At 38.5% G+C, this 14,696-nt stretch overlaps 1 long non-coding RNA gene across 6 annotated transcripts in view; it reads left to right on the top strand.

The window, feature by feature from the left end:
* LOC308610390 overlaps positions 1 to 14,696 on the top strand; it is a 174,203-nt gene that overhangs the window by 74,488 nt on the left and 85,019 nt on the right. Inside the window, exon 3 of one of the 6 annotated variants that reach the window (XR_014014535.1) lies at positions 5,491 to 5,515. The exons of the other annotated variants lie outside the window; for them this stretch is intronic. This is a non-coding gene — a long non-coding RNA (uncharacterized lncRNA). Of the gene's footprint in view, positions 1 to 5,490; positions 5,516 to 14,696 lie in introns of those variants that run through there. 6 annotated transcript variants of the gene reach the window in all.

Raw genomic sequence — 14,696 nt, 5'->3', positions numbered from 1 at the left:
ACAGATTTTCCTTTGTTCTTTGAAAAGCACAAATACTTTGAAAGAATAATGTTAGGTGAGAGAGAGAGAGAGAGGAAAAAGAGGAGAGCCATTGAGACTCCAAAGGAAGAGGGATAGATGTCCCTGAGGCTGGAGAGAGGGACATATCTTCATGTAGCAGGAGACTTAAACATTCACTATGGCAGTGTGAAAATAGGGCATGTCTCCAGAGATAGAGAAAGATTTCAGAAACAGTGGTTATGCACTTCATGCAAGTAATATGGGTTCAGGCACCAACTTTCCTGTTATTCCAGTTTATCAGTGAAGCAGTAGAGTCAGCAGATTTAAAGCCACCATGAAAGTTCAACAAGATATATCTTTTGTTTAAGGCCCAAATACAGAGCCTCTACCACACTTTCTAGGGATATTTTAAGCCTCTAGAATGTTCATGTGATCTAACGAAAGAAATGGATTCTTGAATGATGACAAACTGGTAGAATTTCTTCTTTGCCTGATGGGATGAGGGCTTACATTATTATTAAATTTGAAATAAAAGAAGTAAATGAGCCTCTTCTTGACCAAACACTTGAAATTCACTTTAAGGAGAATACCAATATGGTGTTGTAGAATAACAAAATCTCATGCAAGAAGGGAGCCTAGTGATCACTCGATCCAGCCAACCATTTTGTAAATAAGGAACCTGAAATTGATCAAATGTGGACAACTTGCCCGAACTTAATATTCTGGTAATTAATCAAGCTGCGATTCAAACTCAGGTCTTGTGATTCCAGGTCTAGTTTATTTTTCCCATTATATTAGGCTTTGTTTAAATAGATATAATTTTAAAAGTACATGATACCTTTACTCACTGTGGGACAGTATTCCAACATGAAGGTTTTATTTCTATTTGCCTTTCCTTGAACCTAGGACAGTTGAGGACGACACACACACACACACACACACACACACACACACTCAGTAAATCTTCATTGCTTGGACTATCAATCCATTGGTATTTTAGCATTTCCTTCAGAGATATGATGCATCCTAAGAAGGTATATTTTCAAATAGCGTATTTCAGATGAATTATCTAAATGTGTGGGGGTTAGTTCCTGAAAATCTATTTCTCAGTTAATTGCTAGTTAATGTTTTTCTATTTTTACCACCTTAATCTGCTATCCTTTACCTGGACTCTTAAAAAGGGCCTTCTAAAGTTTCTTCTTGAATCCTTGTTTATTTGTCTATAGGAAACTCCCCATAGATAATCTTTTTTTTTTTTTTTTTTTTTTTTTTTTTTTTGTGGTACGCGGGCCTCTCACTGCTGTGGCCTCTCCCATTGCTGAGCACAGGCTCCAGACCCGCAGGCTCAGCAGCCATGGCTCGCGGGCCCAGCCGCTGCGCAGCATGTGGGATCTTCCCGGACCGGGGCACGAAGCTGTGAACCCTGCATCGGCAGGCAGACTCTCAACCACTGTGCCACCAGGGAAGCCCCCCCCCCAATAGATAATCTTAAAAAAATAAATTAGGTCATTTTTCTCCCATGTTTAAGCCTCCAAACCCAACTCTGCATTGCACTATCCTATTGTAATTGAATAAAATCAATATTTCTCACCATTGACTAAAAAGCTTACATGATATGGCATCTCCCAAATACTCCTTTGTTTGGTCTGCTATGACAAAAATACCATAGACTGTCTTTTTCTGTCTTATATCACTTATATATGGAATCTAAAAAAGCCAAAGTCATAAAAGCAAAGAGTAGAATGGTGGTTTCCAGGACTGGGGGTGGGGAAATTGGAAAAATGTTGGTCAAATGATATAAACTTGCAACTGGTATTGATAGGTAAGTAAGCCCTGGAGATTTAATGCACAGCATGGTGATTACAGTCAACAGTACTGTACTATAAACTTCAAAGTTGCTAAGAGACTAGATCATAATTATTCTCACCACAAAAAAATGATAATTACGGGACATGATAGAGGTGTTAGCTAATGCTACTGGTGGTAATCATACTGCAATATACAAATGTACCAAACCAACAAGTGTACACCTTGCACTTACATAATGTTATATTTCAACTATATCTCAAGAAAAAATACTATAGGCTGGGTGGCTTAAACACAAATATTTGTTTCTTATAATTCTGAAGTCGTATTTCCCCCAAATACTACTTCACTATTGAGTTGTAAGATCATCTTACATATCCTGGTTGCCAGTCTATGTTATGTATATATCTATATCTATATCTATATCTATATCTATATCTCATGAATATTTTCTCCAATCTTTGGCTTTCCCTTTCATTTTCTAATGGTGTCTTTAAAAGTGCAGAAATTTACAATTTTGATGTAGTTATAATTTTTTCTTTTATAATGATCAAAATGCTATTTTTAAAATTCTGCAGTAACATGGTTTTAATTATAAATTGGAAAGCAGATAGTATGGGTATGTGATTTTGTATCTCACGCAGAATTTGGCAGTCTGGTAGCTTGTGAATATTTTCTATTTGTGCTATTATTGCATGTATGAATTTATTTACGATAAATATACTTCTGTGATACATAGAGAATATTTAAATTGTCAGGATTTGCTATTTCCCCATAACTTTTTCCTCTCAATACTCTGAGGACTTGAAATGTTTCCTTTCTTAGTTGGTACAAGGCCTTTGTTGAGGTGGGGGGTGGACGGGAGAGAGATATAAAGAATGTAAAGAATACAAATAATAGCCCAGGTTATTCTCTATGAGGAAGAATGAAAGAGGGCAGAGGGGCAGAAGGATAGGGAACAATAAAGGAAGGGTGAGGACAGGAGAGAAGGGGTAAAAGGAAAGAGCAGTCACTATCAGGAATGGGATTTAGGAAAGGGAGTGTGTAACAAATCGTTCGGAATCCTAGCTGTGTGCTGCCTCCATCTTTAAAACAAATCAACACGATGTTCAGTGCTTTCTGGAGGTTGGTTTCCGTTTGTGTGCATTATCATACCTAGGCTGTGATATATTTGACATCCTAAATTTTCATGGAGTTTATTTCCCACTCTTTGACATCTGTGTATCTTACTGACACAACTTGAGCACTTCCTACTTTTTCTCATGTCCAATCACCATAAACTCATCAATACAAGGGACTATCATAATGCTTTTGTGATATCCAGATGACTAATCTCCCTATGGGCTATAATATTATAGACATCGGGAGACTTGGCATAGCACTCAAGTAAGACAGAGTTTGAGTGTACTTCTGTCTCTGTCAGATAGAAGTAAACTGCTCCATTATCTTTGCTGTTTGATGTGGAGACAACTATTCGCCAGATCAATAGCTGTATATCAGGAGTTAGAGATGTTTTGATTTGTTCCAGGAAAAAAAGGCCCATTGGGGGCTTCCCTGGTGGCGCAGTGGTTGAGAGTCCACCTGCCGATGCAGGGGACACGGGTTCATGCCCCAGTCCGGGAAGATCCCACATGCCGCAGAGCGGCTGGGCCCGTGAGCCATGGCCGCTGAGCCTGCACGTCCAGAGCCTGTGCTCCGCAATGGGAGAGGTCACAACAGTGAGAGGCCCGCGTACTGCAAAAAAAAAAAAAAAAAAAAAAAAAAAAAAAAGGCCCATAAAATCCAGCAGCTTTGATTAGAATTAGTACCTCATTATCTTATGATAATCAACAATCATTGTCCATGACTTATTTGCCTTTTTTCCAGGCCAAACAGATTATTTAAATGGGGCAGGTGATGGAGATTACCATCTGCATGGTTATTTTAGTCTCTGCAAATTCCCCAGATATGTGCTGTTGCTATTTTTTTGGTATTGTTTGCATGTAGGGACAGTTCCAGGAGCTTCCACTTGGCCCTTCCGATGTATTTTTTTCCAGTTGTGGCAAAATATGCATGACATAAAAGTTACCATCTTAACCATGTTTAGGTGTACCATTTAGTGGCATCAAGTACATTCACGTTGTTGTGCAACCATCATTACCATTCATCTCCAGGACTTTGTTCATCTTCCCAAACTGAAACTCTCTACCCATTAAACAACACCTCTCCATTCATCACTGCACCCAGACCCTGGCAATCACCATTCTATTATCTGTCTATATAAATTTGACTACTCTAGTACCTCATAGGACTGGAATCACAGTATTTGTGTTTTCGGTTCTGGCTTATTTCATTTAGCATAATGTCTTCAAAGTTCATCCGTATCGTAGTGTGTGTCAGAATTTTTACCTTTTAAAGGTCATTTAATATTCCATTGTATGTATAGACTACATTTTGTTTATCCATTCCTCTGTTGATGGACATTTAGGTTGTTTCCATCTTTTGGCTATTGTGAATAATGCTGCTAAGAACATGAAATTACAAACATCTGTTCAAGTCCCTGCTTTTAATTCCTTTGGATATATACTCTGAAGTAGAATAGCTAGATCGTATGGTAATTCTGTTTAATTTTTTGAGGAACTGCAATGGAGAAGGGTTCAGATTTCTACACATCCATGCCAATACTTGTTCTTTATTATTGTTTTTAATAATAGCTATCCTAATGGATGTCAGGCAGTAGCCGTTCTTAATAGCACTTACGTTGTTTGAGAGTTCTGTCATTTTCCAAGTATGTGTACTCCAAAAATATATTCAGATATGGGGAAATATAGTGTAGGTCACTGCACAGGATTTCTAGTGAGGTGAACTTGTGTCAAAATTCCAATTATCACATGGCTTCCATAAGCCCTATTATGACCTGAAGACCACAGTGATGTTTTGGAACCTCAGGTGTGTAAATTTATTTTAATAATCTCTGAAAAATTCTGAGTTTTCCACTTTTCTTTCTAAACATTCCCCCTGGAAAATTGTAAACCCCTTTGAGGTAGACCTGGAGAAAAAAAAATCACACTCTATACTTTTGACAGTGTTGCAGCAAAGTTTCTGAAGCTATTGTAGCCACCTGATCTCTGGTTTAGGTCTGGGCGAGGCTGTAATTTTCACTCCTGGAAAATCAATGCAGGTTTCTGCTCATTGTGCTTGAATTTTATTTTCATTTATACCGTTCAAGCCTGCTCATCAATGTACTTCCCAGTGTAAATGTGATTAATCTGTTACTGCTGGAAGTCACTTTGGGTCAAAATACTGCCACTCTGCCCTGCTGACCTTTATGATAATTGCACTCACCTTGTTTCTCATATTAAATGCTACCACTTAACCTCTGCTACTCTGTAACCCCATATTCCTGTTAAAAGCACAGGGGCCATTTCATTGGTGCTATCCCGCATTGTCATCTTTAGCCCACAGAAGACAGATGCCACAGAGGTTTTCAAGGATGCTTGTATTTCTCTCATCAATGAATGTCTTAATGTCTTGAAGAAGAATGTTATCGATGACCTCTGTGGGGGCATAACTGTGGGATAGTTGAGTGGGTTTCACATACTTAATCCAATCCAACATTCCCATTTTAAGTACATGGATTCTGTCAGATAAATTATGGCATCTTGCCCTCTTTGAATGTTGCTGACTATTGAATCTATGTTTCAGTCAGCCAAACAAGCCAACGATTAGAGCCAATTCCATCAGCTAGAGCTAATACTTTGAATCTCAGGTAAGTTCTTTATAATAAATTCAACCCCTTCCAACTTTATATTCCATCTTTCTCAGTCTAGCACTTATAAAACATAAGCCAGGGCTTCCCTGGTGGCACAGTGGTTGAGAGTCCACCTGCCGATGCAGGGGACACGGGTTCGTGCCCCGGTCCAGGAGGATCCCACATGCCACGGAGTGGCTGGGCCCATGAGCCATGGCCACTGAGCCTGCGTGTCCGGAGCCTGTGCTCCGCAATGGGAGAGGCCACAACAGTGAGAGCCCCGCGTACTGCAAAACAACAAACAAAAAAACCCAAAAAACCATATGCCACACACACATTCTACAGGTTTCTGCTGATACACATTAGCAGGATATAGCATTTCTTTTGATGTATATGCTAACTCCTACCAGGGTGGACATTATACTTGCCTCCTGGGGCCTGGTGGAATCTGACTGTAGTTATTAGGATGCAGTAAGTGCTGATGTGGGTGGGTCTTGAGAAAAGTAGAAATTTCCTTGAAAACTAACCTATTTAGATGAGGTCTTTAGAGATATGTTAAGTAAGGGAAGGTTAGTTTCCTCAAATGGGGAGGAAGAAGGGTGGCTTCCTTTGGCGAGGAAACCACAGGAAGATTTGGGTTAAAAATTTTCATATTAATCTGAGTCTGCCTACCTGCACTTATCCTGAATACTCAATATATCCTTATCTTAATACCCAGCTCTTCCTGATCAATGTCCTGATATTCATCTGTGAGACTTAGCACAGATGTACGTTGAACTTGGATTTTAATTCTGCAACTCACACTTTTAGATTTGAAACTTGATCCTCAGCCATGTCTGCTGTGTGGCTATAAGACATGAGAAAATTTTAAGGCCCTCAGTGTGGCTCTCTGTGTCTTCCCATGCCTGGATCTGAGAGTTTAAACACCTAACACCTTTTAACATTAAGTGTAAACATTTTCATTTTGTAAGCTCTCTGGTGCTATAAGAAGCAGCTAATGGTCCCCGTGGAGCTTGTAGTTACTACTGCTGTAATAGACAAAATCAGCTGCCGCTTGACATGTAAAAGTATTGTCTTCAACTGGCAATATGTTCAAAGCAAATATTGCTGGTAATTTATTTATTGCTTCCACTACTCGGAAGAAACACTTGTCTTTGCATTGGCAGTGGAGTCACTACTACATTCAAGCTCAAAACCTTATTCCAGAGTCCCATCTTGAGCATCTTTTTCCTGGGATTACTCATGCAGGACAGGAAATCTGCTTCAGGAAGTTTAGAAAGTAGATTTTAATAAAAGGAGCTTGTTTCAAAAGTTATAAAAGCTGGAGTCAAATGAAATAGGAAGGCAACCTAGAGTTTGGAAAGACTGAATCCCCTAAGCAGAACGGTAATGAATGTAGAGACTGCTGGTGGGTGCTGGGAACATGGAGGGAGAAGCCCTTGAGCAGGAATTGGACGCATGAGGGAGACGAAGCCTCAGTTGTACGTACAACTCAAAGAAAGAGGGCCTTCTGGGTTCTCCCCTATCCCCTTCTTCCAAACTCTCACCAGTCCTTCCTTTACTCAAAATTAATTGGAAGCTAGTTGCCAGTGAATCCTGGGAAACCGAGTTTTCAGGAGTCAGTCCTCTAAAATAAAAATCAGAGCTGGAAAAAGAGAAATAGTCTTTAAAAATTATTCACACAAATATGCCATCCCTTTACAATAACTTCTCACATTCCAGTTCACTTGTTCAAATACCCCACCACTATGATAGTACTTTGACGCAAAGTCTGTTTACTCCCTTGCTTTCTCCTGATACTGCCTTTGTATCTCTCCTTACTCTCTTACATTCCAGTGTCCATTATCTAATAGTGTGTTTGTCCCTAGCCCTGTTCCAGTGTCTTTTAGTTATGCTGGATCAACCCAAACCATTGCTTTCTCTTTTCTTGATCTCCAGCTTTCAAAGTCTTCCCAAGTAAAGTGTATAATAGTTTAGATGGTTTCCTTTATAAATTCATGATCACTAACCTCAAAGGTCCTTTAATATTGCCCTTTAATTCTGCTACATTAATCTGGACCCATCATTTCCCACTCTTTACAGTTTGTTCTCTCTTTCTGCACTGTTCTTTGTTTTTTTAAAAAAATCTTTATTGGAGTATAATTGCTTTACAATGTTGTGTTAGTTTCTGCTGTATAACAAAGTGATTCAGCTAGTGCACTCTTCTTAAATGGCATGTCCCCACCATTTGCTATAATATCAGGAGATAATCTCTTTTAATTCACAGAAAAGAAAAGAAAAAACATTAGGAGAACTTTCCTGTTCATTAACATAATAGAGTTACTACATCTGCTGCCATCTTTATCTCCTTTGGTAATTTAACAGAACAGAAGCTCTATTCCTACTAAACCCAATTCCCTTACTCCTGATTTGGATTGCATCACCTTGCACTCTCTAAGGATCCTTATTTTGTTCAATACCTTCTCTAATCTGGATCTTTTCCACTATCGTTTTTAAACATTCTAAAATCTTCCAAATTGGGAAAAATAATAAAGAAGAGTAAAGCAAAAAAGAAAAGCAAAACCAAACTCACCTTTCTCCACCTGACTTCTATTACTAATTACCACACTATCTCTTCTTCAAAGGCACAGTTTTTAAAATAATTCTTGAAAATGTTTTTCTATATCTTGGCAATTGTGAATAATGCTTCAATGAACATGAGAGTGCAATCTTTTTGAGATCCTGATTTCAGTTCTCTTATACATATACACACACACACACACACACATATATATATACATATATATATATACATATATCCATTCAGAAGTGGGATTGCTAAATCATATGATAGTTCTATTTTTAATTTTTCGAGAAGCCTCCATACTGTTTTCCATAGTGACTATATACCATTTTGTATTCCCACCAACAGTGTACAAGAGATCCAATTTCTCCATATTCTCTCTGGTGCTTGTTACCTTTGTATTTTTGAAACTAAGCATCCTAACAGGTGTGAGGTGATATCTCTTTGTGATTTTGATTTGCATTGCCCTGATGATTAGCGATGCTGAGTACCTTTTCATATACATTTTGGCCATTCATATGTGTTCTTTGGAAAATGTATATTCAAGTTCTTGGCCCATTTCTTAATTGAGTTATTTGGTTTATTTGCTACTTAGTTGTGGGAATTCCTTATAAATTTTGGATATTTACCTCTTACCAGATATATGATTTTCAAATATTTTCTCCCATTCCATTGGTTACCTTTCCATTCTGTTGGTTGTTTCCTTTGCTGTGCAGGAGCTTTTTATTTTGATGTAGTTCTACTTGTCTATTTTTGCTTCTGTGGTCTGTGCTTTTAGTGTCATAGCCAATAAATCATTGCCAAGATCAATGTCAAGAAGCTTTTCCCAAACTGTCCATCGACAGATGAATGGTTCAAAACATGTAGTATATATTTACAATGGAATATTTTCAACTTTAAAAGAAGAAGGAGGTTCTACCATTGTGGCAACAGGGATGAACCTGGAGGACAATAAGCTAAGTAAACAAGCCAGTCACAGAAGGACACATACTGCATAATTCCATTTATATGAGGTACCTAAAATAATCAGACTTCATGGAAGCAGAGAATAGAATGTTGGTTGCCAGGGGCTGGGGAAAGGGAGAAATGGGGAGCTGTTGTTCAGCAGGTATGAATTTTCAGTTATACAAGATGAATAAATTCGAGAAATCTGCTGTACAAGTAGTGTCTGTAGTTAACAATAGTGTTAAGCACTTAAAATTAGTTAAGAGGGTCAATTTCATGTTAAGTGTTCTTACCACACACAGAAAAAATGGGACACAAGCTTTTGGAGGGGACAGATACGTCTATTACCTTGATTGTGTTAATTGTCTCATGGGTTTATGCATATGTCCAAACTCATCAAATAGTATACATTAAACATGTGCCATTTTTTGTGCATCAGTTGTGCCTCCATAAAGCTGTTTAAAAATGTTTATCTATATTTGATACCTTCACTTTATTACTTCCTTCTCATGCTTCAACCCACTCCCAATAGAATCCATCTTTTATTACTCCAATAAAAAGGTACTTCATAAGTTATTTCCAAATCCATGGATGTGATGTGAAAATTTTATCTCCTACTTACTTGATCTGTAAGTAGGATTTGCTTCTGTCTTTGAGACTTGATTTTCCTTGACCCAAAAACTCCTCTGGTTTTCCTCTAATCTCTGCGGCAGTTCATTCTCTATCTTCTTTGCAGGTGCGTATCCTTCTCCTCAGACATGAAATGTTGAAATTCTTCAAAATTCAGTTCTAGGCCATTATGTCCCCTCACTCTAGAACTCATAATATGATTTCACAGAAACACACAGCTTCAGTTACCAACTCCATAAAGTTTGGACATTTGTGTACCTGAGACCTCTAATCTGAATTCTGTAAATCCAGTTGCCTATTTAACATCTAAATCTGTTCATTTAAAATATACATAAAGCTAAATACTCATGGTCTCCCTAAACTACCGAATCTCTCCTCCTTCATTTTCATTTGTCTTAGTGTGTAGTGACACCATTCACCCAGTTGTATAAACCAGGCACCTAACAATAATCCTTGAGTTCAACCTCTCACATCAGCCACTATATCCTATCCATTATCAATCTTATCCATTTTACCTCCTAGATACTTCCTTAATCTACCTAATGTTCTCTATCTACTCATCGTTGTAAGTGGTCAATTAATGCATGAATATAAATTTCCCTGATTGCTTTGCTTGGTACCTATAGTTTTTATGGCAGAAAAATTTATATAAAAATAATCCGTTCATCTTCCCTATATCTTCCCTTCTGTTCCTCCATCCTCCTGTCCCCATTTCAAGCAAGTATCCAGGACTCCGTAGAAACCTCTTCCTCAGGAAATATGCCATTTCTAAGCATCAAGGTGTGAAGGAGGAGATTACAAGGCAGTTGGAGGATTAAAAGCCAGTGAGTACAACAAGCACTGCCTGACACTACCTTGTTACTGGATAGAGCCTTGGAGCTGCACCAACTCATTAGAGGGATGTAGTTGAGAGAGATATAGGGAAGGCATGTAATAGGCATGGCGTATCTATCTCATCGAATATTTCAGCATCGCAAACATTATACAGGAACATTTATAAATGGGACATAAAGGTACAGGTGTCCCGGTCTCAGAAGACCAGAAGGACCTCCACAACACTTTCATGTTACAGGGTTTTTATACCACTTTGGTTGTATAAGGTACCTCTAATAATGGCTGAGTCTAAATTCTCTACCTGCTCAGTTATTTAAAGAATTAAATTCATTTAAATCAAGTAAAGAAACAGTAGGTTTATAGCAGCTCATAACTGCTTACTTTTTAAAAAATTTTTATTTATTTATTATTTTTGGCTCTGTGTTGGGTCTTCGTTGCTGCGCGCGAGCTTCTTCTAGTTGCGGAGAGTGGGGGCTACTCTTTGTTGCAGTGTGCGGGCTTCTCATCGCGGTGGCTTCTCGTTGCGGAGCATGGGCTCTAGGTGCGCGACCTTCAGTAGTTGTGGCGCACAGGCTCTAGAGCGCAGGCTCAGTAGTTGCGGCACACGGGCTTAGTTGCTCCGTGGTATGTGGGATCTTCCGGAACCAATAGAACGTTATATTCCTTCCTTTTATCAATTTTAAAGGTTTAAAATGCTTTCGATTTTTTTCTTCTTTGACAAACTCAAAGAAGGACTTTTATCTATGAGGTCCACACTTGATATTCTCAGTCAGAAGTCATCTGCCCAAGGAGGGCCTAGCATCTGAGGCCAACAGTCACATCCATGTCCCTCAGATAGGACCGTGTATCCTGGAGCTCAGGCTCCAGGCTCTGCTCAGAGGCTCTCAGAGGCTCAGCATTGCTGCTCTGATCAGCCCAGCATAAAGGAAGGCTCTGTTGAGTGAGGCCTGACGTGAGAACGTGAGGCATGATCAAGCAATGGAGAACTCTCTTCTCCTGCAGAGATCCCAAACTCTCTAAATAACCCAACCCAGGGCCGCAAAGTTATGCTTGGGATTTTATCCTGCAATCTCCAAACGCTCAGATGGGCCATGGGCTTCAACTGGAAGCCTTAGTCCCCCCAGAACTACTGGCCTTGCCTGGCCTATGATGTTCTATCCTCTCCTTGAACTTCCTAACTTAGGTGTCTCTCTGACCCAACCAATCTCACTGAGAAATGTGAGCAGGGGAACAAGAAAATAAAGAATCATTCTTTGAGAGGCAACTTTTGGTTCCAGCTCCAACACTTAAAGAGCTTGAGAGTCATTACTCCAGTCTTTAGAAGAAGCAAAATCTGAACCAATTGAAAGTCAGTGACTTTTCTTGTAGCATTAGAGAATTAAGGTCACAGGGCAAATCACTCCAAAATCTTCATAGAGGGTGAATGTAGAGAATCATAGTTGAGGTCAGCTTACCTCAAGCAGAGGCCACTGGAGCTATAAATTGATAGGAACACTTAAAAGGACCCTTTGACAAATTGCTAGAGGATGCACATGGGCTAACATGAGAGCGAGAAACTCCTAGGGTCATTATCTTAGGGGGGCCTCCACCTATTCATGGGTTTCGCCTATGGGAACCCCACCAGGTTCTCACAGTGAAGAGCCATGAAAAATTCTGATGTTTCTGGTGGAGGAGTGTGGGAATGGGAAGAAAAGTAACAATTTTGAAAACATTCTGAAATATCCCCTGAATGTTCTCCATAACAGAAGCTTACTCCGCAGAGGAAAAGACTACCAGAGACTTATCCCACATGGGAGAAGGGAAGTTATCCAACTCCAGTTCCCTCTAGCTTTCTTATCTCTTCTAAAAAGTGAAAAGAAAGAAAGAGAGAAAAGAGTTAGAAACACCTGTGAAGAACGCAGGGACACAGGACCACTAAACGACAGATTTAATCATATCGCCTCCCCCCCAGCTCCTTACTACCACCTCAACAGGGCTCCAGTATGGTAACAGAGGATCATAGCCGAAAGAGCTGCAAGGCATAGGCTCTATATAAGGAGGAGACTTAGGGAAATCTGAAGACACCAAGGGAGATTAAAACAAGGACACTATAGGAAATTGAAGTCTCTGACATATACAGCTACAGTAAATATTAAACACAACCAACACCTACCTGGGTTAACATAAAACTTCACACTAAGGTCTGTTTACTTCAGTTCCTATTACCCAATACATTATGTCTGGCTTTTCAACAAGAAATTACAAGGTATGATAAAAAGGCAAGAAAAAACAGTCTGAATAGATAAAGCAAGCATCAGATCCACATTCAGATATGACAGAGATTTTTGAATTGTCATACATGGAATCCAAAATAACCATCGTTTCATGTTAAGGGCTCTAATGGAAAAAGCAGAAACATGCAAGAACAGATGAGCAATAAGCAGAGAGAGGGAAACTCTAAGAAAGAATCAAAAGGAAATGTTGGAAACCAAAAACACTATAACAGAAATGAAGAATGCTTTTAATTGGCTCATCTGTATATTGCCTATGGCCAGGGAAAGAGTAAGTGAGTTTGAAAATATGTCTGTCAGTAGAAACTTTGCAAACTGAAATGCAAAGAGAAAAAGAATTTTTAAAAAAACCTTTAACTCAGAATATCCAAGAACTGTGAGACAGTTTCAAAATGTGTAATATACATGTAATTGAAATACCAAAAGGAGAAGAAAGAGAGAAGAGAGAATAAGAAATATTTGAAGAAATAACAGCCCAGGATTTTCCAAAATTAATGACGGATTAACCATAGATTGTGGGAGCTCAGAGAACACCAAGCATATAAATACGAAGAACGTCTATACCTGGACATATTTTATTAAAACTGTAGGAAGCTGAAAGATAAAATCTTGAAAGAATACAGAAGAAAGTAATATCCTGCCTCTAAAGGAACAAGGATAAGAATTATGGGCTTATCATAAACCATGCAAGCAAGAAGAGAATTGAGTGAAATATTTAAAGTGTTGCAAGAAAAAAAATCACCCTAGAACTTTGTGTCTAGTGAAATTATCCTTCAAAAGTGAAGGAGAAATAAAAACTTTCTCAAACAAAAACTGAGATACTCATCAGCAGCAGATTTGCCCTGGAATAAATGTTTAAAAAGTTCTTCAAGGAGAAGGAAAAGGACAACTCAGCTCTACATAAAGGAAGGGAAAAGAAGGAATAAATGAAGGTAAAACAAAACTTTTATTTTTCTTATTCTCAGTTGACCTAATAATACTAATGATAGTGTATTGGGTGATTATAGTATATGGATAAGTGAAATAAATGACATCAGTGTTACAAGGGACAGGAGGGAGGAATTGGGAACTCTGTTATAATGGAACCTGCACTACCTATGAAGTGGTATAATGTTCTATATAAAAGTGGCCTTAGATTAGTTGTAAATGTATATTACAAATTCATGGGCAACCATGAAAATATTTTTTAAAGAAGAATACTTGACATGCTAAGAGAAGAGAGAAATGGAATCTTATAAACTGCTTGTTTAAAATCAGAAAAGGCAAAAAAAGAGAAGAAGAAAAAAAGAATACACATAATAAATACTAAACAGTTACAGATATGGCAGATATTAATCCAACTATATAAAAAAATCACTAAATGTAAGTGTTCTAAATTCACCAATTAAAAGACAGACTGTCAGTGGATAAACCAAGATCCAATTATTTGTTGTCTACAAAACACCCACTTTAAATATAAAGACACAGATGATTAAAAGTAAAGGGAAAGAGAAAACTGTTCCATGGTAACACAGATGAAAGAAAGCAGGAGGAACTATATTAATTTCAGACAAAGCAGGCTTCAGAACAAGGAAAGTTATGAGGGATAAAGCGGGGCAGTACATAACAACAAAGGGGTCAACTCTCCAAGAAGACACAACAATCCTTAACGTGTACAGTCTAACAACAGACTGTCAAAATATGTGAGGCAAAAACTGGTCCAACTGCAAGGAGAATTAGGTGAATCCACTGTTATTTTTGGAGACTTCAACACCCCTCTATGAGAAATGGACAGGTTCAGCAGGCGGAAAATCAGTAAGGATATAGTTGACCTAAACAGCACCATCAATCAACTTGATCTAATTGACATTTGTAGAATACTTCATCCAACAACAGAATATGCATTCTTCTCAAGCACACATGGAGCACTGACCAAAAT

Source organism: Mesoplodon bidens (genome assembly GCF_964165515.1).
Source record: "Mesoplodon bidens genome assembly, contig: HAP1_SCAFFOLD_352, whole genome shotgun sequence".
NCBI lineage: Eukaryota > Metazoa > Chordata > Mammalia > Artiodactyla > Ziphiidae > Mesoplodon > Mesoplodon bidens.
The sequence above is the reverse complement of the archived record's forward strand: the minus strand, read 5'-3'. Positions and strand labels throughout refer to the sequence as shown.